Genomic DNA, 12,683 nt, shown 5'->3' with positions numbered 1-12,683 from the left:
GAGGTACATTTGATACTGTGCTCTCTAATAACATTGAGCATGGTTTTGCCTTGCAAACAATTATGGTGATGGGTGGATCTGTAACCACAATACTGGTTTCTCACCTGTTTTGCTGCCTTTAAAGGTTTATGCAGGTGATACTGTTTCACTACACGAGTTGCTGACCTGTGGGGTTTCGCTGTGTTTAATGATTTATTGTCAAAGAAAATGATATAATCCCAAAGTGAGGATGCAATGGATCCCATGTTTCCAAAGGCGAAACCGCAGGGGTCGCTGGAAAAAACACCTTTTCTTGTGACAATTTTAACGTTGCATTTCTCAGCCTTGGCAACGTCTCAAGTGTTTCCTCCCAGATTTAATAGCAACCATTCCTCTCGTTAAGTGTTGCTAAAGCAGCAAAGCGTGCAGGATACTTGTCCAAACAAATTTTTTGTATTTTAACATAACGTTTGTTGCAGGGAGAAATTATTTCTTCTGGTGAGTGGGTCAATATCTTGAGGTTATAGATTCCAACCATTAGAAGAAAAGATCTAGAGATTAACTCTTTTCACCTTCCAGCAAGTTGTTGTGATCTGGGACGCTTGACCTGAAAAGGTGGTGGAAGCCGATTTCCAAAAACATTTTGTACGGAGCTGGACAGGTACTTGAGGACGGGAAACTGATCGACCCCTGAGGTACCATCAATTTGACTGGAAACAAAGTTGAATCCAAACTGAGGCTTTATTAGTATCAGCTGTGTGGCCTCCCACAGCAGCTGATGAAATGGCTGCGAGCCGGAGGCCACGCATATTTATAACCCGTCTCCTGGGCGGAGCTAGCATGCAGGGGCCACAGGTGAACCTGTAGTGCAGGTTCTACCGTACAACCTCTAATATCAGAACACAGTGGTTTACCACATTCACCCCCTGTTAAAATTGAGTCCGGCGGGGGTGGTGGATAACTATATACAATTAGCAATTTTTAATATTTACAGAGCAGTAAAAAAATGTCTCTGGTCATCTGGCGGGCCGGTCAGAGGTTCAGCTGGTCCGGCGCCTTGATGGTCCTTTGAGATCGATGAAGTGGTGACGGCGATGTTGGCGCTGTCGTGGTCGAAGTTGACTCCGGGAGCGTGCTGAAATCCTCTTCATCAACGGGGGTGGGCAGGGGAGGACGGATGGTCCTGGGAGGGGGGTGGTGGGGGAGGGGAGGGGGACGACGGGGGTGGTGTGGGGGTGGAACCTGCTGGTGCCAGATCCATGAGGGAGACGGTATCCTGGTGGCCGTCGGGGAACACCACGTAGGCGTACTGTGGGTTTGCGTGGAACAGGTGCACCCTTTCCACCAACGGATCCGCCTTGTGGAGCCGCACATGTTTACGGTTCCCAGAGCTGTGAGCCAAGTTGGGAGCGATACCCCGGATGTGGACTTCCTGGGGAAGGCAAAAAGACGTTCATGCGGTGTACTGTTAGTAGCAGTACAGAGTAATGAGCGAATGGAATGTAGTGCATCAGGGAGGACCTCTTGCCAGCGGGAGGCCGGGAGATTCCTGGACCACAGGGCCAGCTGGACGGCCCTCCATACCGTCCCATTCTCCCTTTCTACCTGTCCGTTTCCCCGGGGGTTGTAGCTCGTCGTTCTGCTGGAGGCGATACCCCTGCTGAGCAGGAACTGACGTAGCTCATCACTCATGAATGAGTCTGTGGATGTTGGCGGCGAAGCCGAACAGAATGAAGATAGAGTTAAGGGCTTTAATGACGGTGGCAGACGTCATGTCGGGGCATGGGATGGCGAAGGGAACATAAGAACATAAGAACATAAGAACTAGGAGCAGGAGTAGGCCATCTGGCCCCTCGAGCCTGCTCCACCATTCAATGAGATCATGGCTGATCTTTTGTGGACTCAGCTCCACTTTCCGGCCCGAGCACCATAACCCTTAATCCCTTTATTCTTCAAAAAACTATCTATCTTTATCTTAAAAACATTTAATGAAGGAGCCTCTACTGCTTCACTGGCCAAGGAATTCCATAGATTCACAACCCTTTGGGTGAAGAAGTTCCTCCTAAGCCGGGAGTATTCATCGATCACACTGAGGAAATACGTGTGTCGGTTGGAGGAGGGGAGGGGGCCTTTGAAATCCACGCAAGGCGTTCAAAGGGGCAGGAGGCCTTCACCAGGTGCACGCGGTCCTGCCGGTAGAACTGGGACTTGCACTCCGCACAGACCTGGCAGTCCTTGGTTGTCGTCCTTACTTCCTCGACGGAGTAGGGCAAATTTTGTGCCTGAATGAAATGGTACAACCGAGTGACCCCTGGGTGACAAAGGCTGTCGTGCAGGGCCCGGAGTCAGTCTACTTATGCGCTGGCACATGTACCTCGCGAAAGGGCATCTGGGGGCTCATTGAGTTGGCCAGGACGATACTTAATCTCGTAATTATGGGTGGAGAGCTCGATTCTCCACCGCAAGATTTTATCATTTTTGATCTTGCCCCGCTGTGTGTTGTTGAACATGAAGGCTACCGACCGTTGGTCAGTGAGGAGAGTGAATCTCCTGCCGGCCAGGTAATGCCTCCAATGTCACACAGCCTCAACGATAGCGTGTGCCTCTTTTTCGACGGATGAATGCCGAATCTCGGAGGCATGGAAGGTACGGGAAAAGAATGCCACGGGCCTGCCTGCCTTGTTGAGTGTGGCGGCAAGGGCGACGTCCGATGCATCGCTTTCTACTTGGAAAGGAAGTGTTTCGTCTACAGCGTGCATTCCAGATTTGGCAATATCCGGCCTGTTGGGCCTCGGCCGTTAGGGGGAAATGAGTGGACTGTATGAGTAGGCGGGCCTTGTCCGCATAGTTTTGGACCCACTGCGCGTAATATGAGAAGAACCCCAGGCAGTGTTTGAGGGCCTTGGGGCAGTGGGGGAGGGGGAGCTCCATGAGGGGGCGCATGCGGTCAGGATCAGGGCCCAGAACACCGTTCTGGACCACGTAGCCGAGGATGGCTAAGCGGTTTGTATGGAACACACACTTGTTATACGTGAGGTTGAGGAGAGTGGCGGTGCGGAGAAATTTAGCGAGGTTGGCGTTATGGTCCTGCTGATCATGGCCGCAGATGGTCACATTGTCTAGGTACGGAAACGTGGCCCACAAGCCGTACCGGTCGACCATTTGGTCCATCTCCCTTTGGAAAACCGAAACCCCATTGGTGATGCTGATGGGGACCCTAAGGAAGTGATATAGCCGGCCGTCTGCCTCGAAGGCATGGCTGGTCCGATTTACAGATGGGGAGCTGGTGGTAAGCGGATTTCAGGTCCACCGTTGAGAAGACCCGGTACTGTGCAATCTGGTTAACCATGTCAGATATGCGTGGGAGGGGGTACGCGTCGAGCTGCGTGTACCTGTTGATAGTCTGACTGTAGTACACGACCACTCGGTTTTTCTCCCCAGACTTAACCACTACCACTTGAGCTCTCCAGGGGCTGTTGCTGGCCTCGATGACTCCCTACCGAAGCAACCGTTGGACCTTGGTCCTGATGAAGGCCTTATCCTGGGAGCTGTACCGTATGCTCCTGGTGGCGACGGGTTTGCAATCTGGAGTTAGATTGGCAAAGAGGGAAGGAGGATCGACCTTTAGGGTCGCAAGGCCGCACACAGTGAGGGGTGGTAAGGGTCCGACAAATTTAAGGGTCAGGCTCTGGAGGTTGCACTGGAAGTCCAGGCTGAGGATAAGTGCAGCGCAGAGGTTAGGGAGGACGTAGAGGTGAAAGCCATGGAACTCTACACCTTGGACTGTGAGCGTGACCGTGCAGTACCCCCGGATCCCTACGCGATGGGATCCAGAGACCAGGGAGATACTTTGATTGTTACGGTGTACCTTAAGGGAGCAGCTCCTTACCATATTCGGGTGTAAAAAGCTCTCGGTGCTCCCGGAGTCCAGTAGGCAGGAGGTCACATGGCCGTTGACTTTCACGCTGGTGGATGCATTGGTCAGAGTATGTGGTCGGGACTGGTCGATTGCCATGGAGGCGAGCCGTGGTTGATCGTCGGGTAGTGCGGCTGCCATTGAGTTGAGGTCCTGAAGCGCCGTTGGTATCCATGTGCTGCGGGGTGGACAAGATGGCGGTGCCCAGAGATCCTGGGGATTACAAAATGGCGGCGCCCATGGAACGCACGTTGCCGGGGTGGAGCAAGATGGCGGCGCCCATGAAACGCACGTGTTGTGCGGGGGAGAAGATGGCGGTGCCTATTGGTCGAACATGGTCTGGGGAGGAGAGGAGGATGGCGGCGCCCATTGTCCGTGACCGCTGAGCAGGCCTGGCACACCGCAGCGAAGTGGCCCTTCTTCCCGCAGGCCTTACAAAGGGCAGCGCGGGCCGGGCAGCGTTGGCGGGGCTGTTTTTGCTGGCAGCAAAAATAGCATCGGGGCCCCCCGGAAATCACTGGCTGGCGCTTAGCGCAGGCGTATTGGGGTGACTGCCTGTGGGGCCCATGAAGCGTAGGAGGAGTGGCCCGTGCGGTTGGGGGCGTAGGACTGGACATTGCGCAGGGCGACCGTCATGGAGAGCACTAGTGTTTGAGTCTCTGCGAGGTCGCGCGTGGCCCCTTCTAGGAACCGCTGCCTGATAACATCAGAACCAATCCCAGTTACAAAAGCGTCCCGCATAACGAGATCTGAGTGCTCCTTAGCTGTAACGTCCTAGCAGTCACAGTCCCGAACTAGTGGGATCAGGGCCCTCCAGACGTCCTCGATTGACTCATCAGGTAGTTGAGTACGCGTTGCGAGCGTGTGTCAGGCAAAGAGCGTGTCCGTCTTCTGTTCATAATTTTCTTTGAGTCGAGTCATGGCATCAGCGTAATTGGATCAGCGGGAAGACTTTGGAGCTGAGTCTGGAGTACAATATTTGAATCTTCTGAGCCTCTGGAACAGGGGTCGGCGCCACGTTGATATACCCTTCAAAACAAGCTAGCCAGTGCTGGAAGTCCTTTCTGGCGTCGCTTGCGTGTGGATCCAGCTGCAAACGATCTGGTTTAATCCAGAGGTCCATCTTCTGAATCTGATACTAATAAATTGAGGCACGATCAATTTGACTGGAGGCGAAGTTGAATCCAAACTGAGGCTTTATTAGTATCAGATGTGTGGCCTTCCACAGCAGCTGGCGAAATGGCTGCGAGCTGGAGGCCACGCATATTTATAACCCGCCTCCTGGGCGGAGCTAGCATGCAGGGGCCACAGGTGAACCTGTAGTGCAGGTTCTACCGTACAACCTCTACTATCAGAACACAGTGGTTTACCACAACCCAAATCAGTCTTTTGCACCTAGCCAAAATCTCTCTACCTATCTGCTCCTCTATCGCTGGCAGTTGAGGGGCCTGTAATAAACACCCAACATTGTGATTGCCCCCTTCCTGTTCCTGAGCTCTACTCAGATTGCCTCATTTTATGAGCCCTCATTGGCTGCAAAGTTCTTTGTGGCATTCTGAGGTCATGAAATGTGGTGTGGAAAAGTGTGGAAATTCCAGATTAAAAAAGACAACCTGTACTGAATAATTACAGACCTGCTTGGCATTACCACGGTGATGGACATCCTGTGATTGCCATTTATAAAGATTCGAGCAATTTTACTGTCCAGACTAAAATTTAGATCCCTGTTTAATTGTTTGTAAACACCAACAGCTTGGCACCTCCCACCACTCCCTAGCCTTCATCCATGCAACCTTTCATTGATAACTTGACAGATATATCAGACAACGGGATCTTGTTGCGTTGTCGAGCCAAGGGAAACAGGGCCGGATTTTTCTCCCCTACCCGGCGGGGGTCCTGGCGGGATGGAGTGGCGTGAACCACTCCGGTATCGGGCCGCCCCAAAGGTGCGGATTTCTCCGCACCTTTAGGGGCCACGCCCTCACCTTGAGGGGCTAGGCCCGCGCCGGAGTGGTTGGCGTGCCGCCGGCCAGCGGCAAAGGCCTTTGGCGCCACACCAGCTGGGGCCGAAGGGACTTCGCCGGCTGACGGAAGCCCACGTATGCGTGGGAGCGTCAGCGGCTGCTGCTGACGCCACCCCCGCGCATGCGCGGGGGGGGTCACTTCCGCGTCGGCCATTGTGGAGGCTGATGGCCAAGGCGGAAGGAAAAGAGTGCCCCCATGGCACAGGCCCGCCCGCGGATTGGTGGGCCCCGATCGCGGGCCAGGCCACCATGGGGGCACCCCCCCCCCCCGGGGGGCACCCCCCCCAGGACGCCGGAGCCCGCCCGCGCCGTCAGTCCCGCCAGTAGGGTAGGTGGTTTGATTCACGCCGGCGGGACCGGCATTACAGTAGCGGGACTTCGGCCCATCGCGGGCTGGAGAATCGTCGGGGTGGGGGCCCGAATTTTCGGTGCCGGAGAATGCGGCGGCCGGCGGGGGGGGGATTCACGCCGCCCCCCTCGCCAATTCTCCGACCTGGTGGGGGGTCAGAGAATCCCTCCCCTGCTTTGAGCATTAAGTTGCTACCTCAGATCGAAATCCTAAAAAATCAAGTGAACTCAGAGTGGAAAGGTCATACACCATCCAAACAGCTAAACACTAAGAGCCTCAGTTGGTCAAAGACTTAACATCAGCCAAAATATACTTCTGAAAATGGGCAAGATCATACCATGGGATGGCTGAGGAAGTGAACACCCCAATGGTCAGGTTAATGTGTCAGGTCAATGACTTCCAATGACCATCAATGTGAAATGTTAACTCCGTTTCTCTCTCCACAGACGCTGCCTCGCCTGCTGAGCGGCCCCGGAATTTTCTGTTTTTACTTTAGGTTTCCAGCATGTCCTGGAATTGGATGAGTACCTGAAGGGAAAGAATGCAGGCCTCTGGGCGAGGGCATGGGAGCGGGGCCAGTTAAATTGTTCTGACAGAGAGCTCACTTGGGTTCAAAGGCCACGTGGCCTCCTTCTCTGCTGTACCCACTCTCGGGTGAGACTCTCCGCCCCATCTGCCCCTTGCAACATGTTTTGCAGCAATAGAGATGGCCCACTATCGGCCGGCAGCGGAAGCTTCTGATCCCGCCGCTGTCAACGGGGTTTCCCATTGTTCACACTCTCCGCCGCCAGGGAACTTGCAGCAGGGGGGGGGGTCACCATCGGCAGGGCTGGAAGGCCCCGTTGGCAGGAACAGCTGGAACATCCCCCCCCCCCACTATGAATCTATGATTCACAGTATTTTGCTTTTGCCTCAGTGCCAGCTCCAGGTTAGAGATGATCCAGTAATCAGTTTGTTAAAAATACAAAGCCAATGTTATCTCCAAACATTCAACTGCCAGACATGTTCCAAGAACTGGGGGAAGAGTCCATAAGTTGAAGCTGAAATTCATCTGTAATCAAATATCTAATTGAAATGTCACCATCTTCTCAGGCACAAGAAAGTTAATCATTGCCTGTAAAAGCTGGTGGTTCGTATCACTCGAGATAAATAATATGGATGATCAAGCTCTCCCACAAGATTGATTGGATTGCAATCAGACTGGTCTTCTCATTCCTTAGTCCGGGCTTATTGAGACCAGTTGCAGTGATTGCCTTGATCAGTGGACCCAAAGGACTCCAGGGACCGGGATCAGGTATACAGGAGTGGGAATAGCAGTGTTTCCAGGGCTCTGGCACTAATCATCCTTTAATCCTCTCATTTATCCTGTTTACATGGCACATACTTACCTAATCTGGGAGTGAATACTCCATTGTATGTCCCCAGAATATTTGGTGCTAAGTGTTGGTGACAAAAATGCCGCGTTTAATAAAGGCGAGGAGAATCCGACGGATAAGCAAAAGAAGAAGTTTATTTATAAGAACAACTATTTACATGGAGCCCGATTATACCTCACCAGGTCCTCTCTCTGTGTTGGTAGGTTCCTGACTGGTCGACCTTTCATACAACACGGTATCAGCCCTGTACTTAGCAGGGGAGCTCATTGAGCCACACGGGGAAAGCAATCGACCCCGCCCTGTGTGTTCCGGGGAGGTTATTACACCAAAGAATCCTAAGAAAACCGTTAACAAAAGGGAGCAATCAGATGCAACTTGGGTGGTGCTGACTCCTCAATATTGCGATTTGATCCCCGAGCGAGTTCTTCTTTCCGCACCCTCGTAGGCATTGCAGGTGGATATCATTTAAATCATTGATGATCAACTTGCTTTTTTGACACAGAATAGTAGTGCGCATGAGACTGAGCTGCAGAATATTAATAAGAGGCTTGATGAGACGGAGGAGAGAATCCTAACCGTCGAAAATGCAACTTCCTCAGCTGAGGCCCGCTTGCAATCCTGTGAAAACCAGCTACGTGGTGTGTCAGACTCCTCGGAGGATCTGGAGAACCGAGGCCGGAAGAAAAATGTCCGGTCGTCGATTTGTCAGAAGGAGGGGATGGTAAGTTTCCTATTAAATTATTTGAGAGCTGGCAGCCACACTTTCTTAAGCAGAATATGAAAGTTGGGCATATTAAATTGGAAAGGACACATCGTATTCTCTCTTTGAGGCCTCGGGACAATCGGCGTCCCCGGCCCGTAATTATGTGTTTTCATAGCTTCGGAGATCGCCAAAGAGTACAGGAAGCGGCAAGGCAAGGTGGGACCTGGCTCTATGAGGGGGGGTATGTTAAGTGGATACAGGTGCTTTATAAAAGCCCTCTGGCGGCAGTACGGTTATAGGTCTGAGAATTTTTGTCTCCAGAGGGGGACTAGACAGGGGTGCCCGTTATCCCTGTTATGTTCGCAATAGCTACAGAGCCCCTGGTGGAGGCAATTAGATAGGATCGTTCAGTTTTTGGGCTACACAGTGGAGGGAAGCAACATAAGATCACAGCAAACACGGATGACATGTTACTGTTTGTGTCTAAGCCGGACATTTCGATTCCCGCTATTATTGGTGTGATGGATAGATTCAGCCATTTCTTGGGTAATGAAATCAATTTTACAAAGTCTGGGGCTTTTCTATTTAGATGGTACCCCTCAGGGTTTACTTATTTGGGCTTTGTGATTACCTCCTCCTTTGTATGGGGCAAACTTCCCCCTGTTAATTGTGTCTAATAGGTGAGACCTGCTCCTTTGGTCCTCCTTGCCGATATCGTGGTTGGGCAGGATAGTGTTGTTAAGATGAATGTGTTACCTAGGTTACTGAATCCTTTACAGATTTACATAGAATTTACAGTGCAGAAGGAGGCCATTCGGCCCATCGAGTCTGCACCGGCTCTTGGAAAGAGCACCCTACCCAAGGTCAACACCTCCACCCTATCCCCATAACCCAGTAACCCCACCCAACACTAAGGGCAATTTTGGACACTAAGGGCAATTTATCATGGCCAATCCACCTAACCTGCACATCTTTGGACTGTGGGAGGAAACCGGAGCACCCGGAGGAAACCCACGCTGACACGGGGAGGATGTGCAGACTCCGCACAGACAATGACCCAAATCAGGAATCGAACCTGGGACCCTGGAGCTGTGAAGCAATTGTGCTATCCTCAATGCTACCGTGCTGCCCCTTAGATGCTGACAATCTTGATGTCTATCAGGGTCCTAAAGGAAATTGGCTAAATTGCAGCTCCCTGGCTCTGGGGGCAGGAGGGGTTAGGGGTGCCGAATATTAAAATGTATCAATTAGCCTCTCATCTTAGGTTTGTAAGGGATTGGGACAGAGAGGGCCCCTCCTCCATTTGGCTCGACATTGAAGCAGGCCTGTCTGTACACTCCTTACCCGCCCTGTTGTTTTTACATGGATTCAAGGCTGGGTGTGCCAAGTGTGAGAATCCTGTAATTATCGACACTCTAAGAGTGTGGAGGATGATCGGTCAGCTGGAAGGGAGATCTAAATGTACTTCCACTCTCTCCCATTCAGGGCAACCTGAATTTCCCGCCAGGTCTTATAGGCCATGGATTCGATATCTGGAGAGCTAGAGGTATTTGTAGGCTGGGACACATGTTCAATAGTGCTTCCTTGTCACCTTTTGAGCAGCTACGGCAACAATTTGATATCCCACGATACTCCTTTTATTTTAGATATCTGCATCTTTATCCCTCAAAAGACAACTATGCATCTTGATGCTTCAGTCTCTCCAGTGGAAAAAAAGTCCAGATGGCTGCAGAATCTAAGCAATTAATTAGCAAGTTTTATGACACTCTTGTTGTGGATCCTGTGTGAGTATATTAGAAACATTGTGGTCTTGGGGGAAAAAGACTTTGCAGTCGGCATCGGTGAAGAGACCTGGGGCAATATATGTGAAAATGCCAATAAAATAGAACGAAGGAGACTCAGTTCGAAATATTACACCATCTGCATATCACACCAAGCTTGAGACACAGGCGTGATCCTGCTATATCCTTGTTGTGCCAAAAGTGCAAAGTAGTCAAGGATGACTGCAAACACTGTATGTAGTCCTGTGTTAAAATTCAATCCTACTGGTTTTGTGTACTTAAAGAGCTTGAGGAGATATTCAGCATGGTCTTAGAATTTGATCCTTTACTCCTAATCCTGGGACTCCCAGATAGGAGAATCAAGGACGCTGATGAAAAAAGGCTAATATCCTAACCTTTGCAGCACGGAGAACACCCATTGCTCCTGGATTGGCAATAAATATCCTTTAATTCAGAATTGGCGTAAAAGTATCTTGAAATGCATCCCTATGGATTTCCTAACTTGCATACTCCGTTTCAAATCGAATGCATTCTGAAAAAGATGGTACCCCATCTCAAATTTATAGGTTCCGTAAGTCTGCCTCGCCCCTACAAGGCTTTTCATAAGTTATGTAGCACAGTCACTATATGTGATGGTGTGCATTATATTATCAGGTTTACATGGCCTTATCCTCTCCTCCCCTATTCTCTAGTTTATCCGGTCGTTGTCCTTTTTTATTGTATAATCTGAAGACATAGGTTTAATGATTAAACTGAACCAACTGTGTTGACGTTCTCTTGGTTTTTTTTTCTGCATTCATGTACGCAGAAGCATTTATATTATATCGTACCAGTTTTGAGGGTTTATAAAATTGAAAAATACTCTAATAAAAATATATATAAAGGAATCCAAGGCTTGAAGTTGGGCTCTTCCTGGTCACACCAAGCAGCATTTACCCAACAGGATGCACATTAGCCAAGTTCTGAAATCCAAAGAGAGATAATTTGGGGAAGGGAAAAACATATCCATGAGGAGGTGGTTTTGATGTGTAAACTATCAAAATGATGCTGCTGGAATCACTACAGTGCAGGAGGAGGCCATTCGACCCATTGAGTCTGCTCCAACCCTCCGAAAGAGCACCCTGGGCCCACTCCCCTGCCCTATTCCCATAACCTCATCTAACCTTTTGGACTCTAAGGAGCAATTTATCATGGCCATTCCATCTAACTTGCACATCTTTGGACTGTGGGAGGAAACCGGAGCATCCGGAGGAAACCCATGCAGACACTTGGAGAACGTGCAGACTCCGCACAGGCAGTCACCCGAGGTCGGAATCGAACCCGGGTCCCTGGCGCTGTGAGGCAGCAGTGCTAACCACTGTGCCGCCATGTGGGGAAACATTTTAATTAATAAAGTGTTTTTTACACTGAACTGTCAATAAGGATATCAGTAAGAAGTCTTACAACACCAGGTTAAAGTCCAACAGGTTTGTTTCGATATCACTAGCTTTCGGAGCGCTGCTCCTTCCTCAGGTGAATGAAGAGGTATGTTCCAGAAACATATATATATCAATAAAGAAAACAATAAAGATATCAAAATTGTGCTGCTCAATTGGGGAGAAAATCATTTGAAACATTTCTACCTTCAATGAAAAGCAATGTTGCCATTTTGCTTTTATTAAGGGGCAACTTAGCATGACCAATCCACCTACCATGCCCATCTTTGGGTTGTGGGAGTGAAGCCAATGCAGAAAAGAGGAAAAAGCAATGGTGGCATGAAGGGGGATTTTATTTACTAAATCTTCTAATTTAAATGAATTTACCTTTAACCATGCTCTCCAGTTTCACTCATCACTTTTCCTCTCTGCTGTTGTCTTATCTTGTTCCAGAAGTATTGTATAGATGTCACTGTTTGATGTCAACTGGCAGGATCTGCCATTTTGGAACATCTCTTATTGGTCAAAGATATTCGCTATGGAGAAGGCAGCATTAATATTTAATCGCATGTAATTAGTTTATCCTTATTCTAACACCTATTGAGTGAAAACATTGTTCAAAGTTAAAGCTAGAAATCAGCCAGAGGTATCTATGTCTGATCAACACCCAATGTTCATGGATGTGGATATCAGCTAAGCACAGGCCCAGCGATGCTCGCTGCTGCGGAATACCTTGAGCAATAAGTTCCTTAAACTAAGGCGCATGGAGAAGAATGTAAAACCAGTGGTATTGGATCAGTGCCTGCTAGAAACCCCGCCGGATTTTGCTTTGTGTTGGCTGAGATCAGTCAAAAGGAAAGACGTTATCCAGGGAGTTGTGATCTGATGGAGTCAGTTTTACACTCCTTCCCCACCTACCTAATTTAAAAGCATCTCCCTTTACCAGCCTTGACTGTCTAGGGTCACGACAAAATCATCTTGCACCACAGGCCATGCTCATGGATGGAACTGTATGGAAATTGAATTCAGAGCTTTTGAGAGAGACAAAGGAGGCAGGGTAATAAAGCTGCAATAATGAGCCAAAGGTCCTAACCTTCGCTCTAGGTGAAACCCTTGGCTCAGCTAATTGTGCTCTTAGTG

This window comes from Scyliorhinus torazame, chromosome 17 (genome assembly GCF_047496885.1).
Source record: "Scyliorhinus torazame isolate Kashiwa2021f chromosome 17, sScyTor2.1, whole genome shotgun sequence".
Classification (NCBI taxonomy): Eukaryota; Metazoa; Chordata; class Chondrichthyes; order Carcharhiniformes; family Scyliorhinidae; genus Scyliorhinus; species Scyliorhinus torazame.
The sequence above is the reverse complement of the archived record's forward strand: the minus strand, read 5'-3'. Positions refer to the sequence as shown.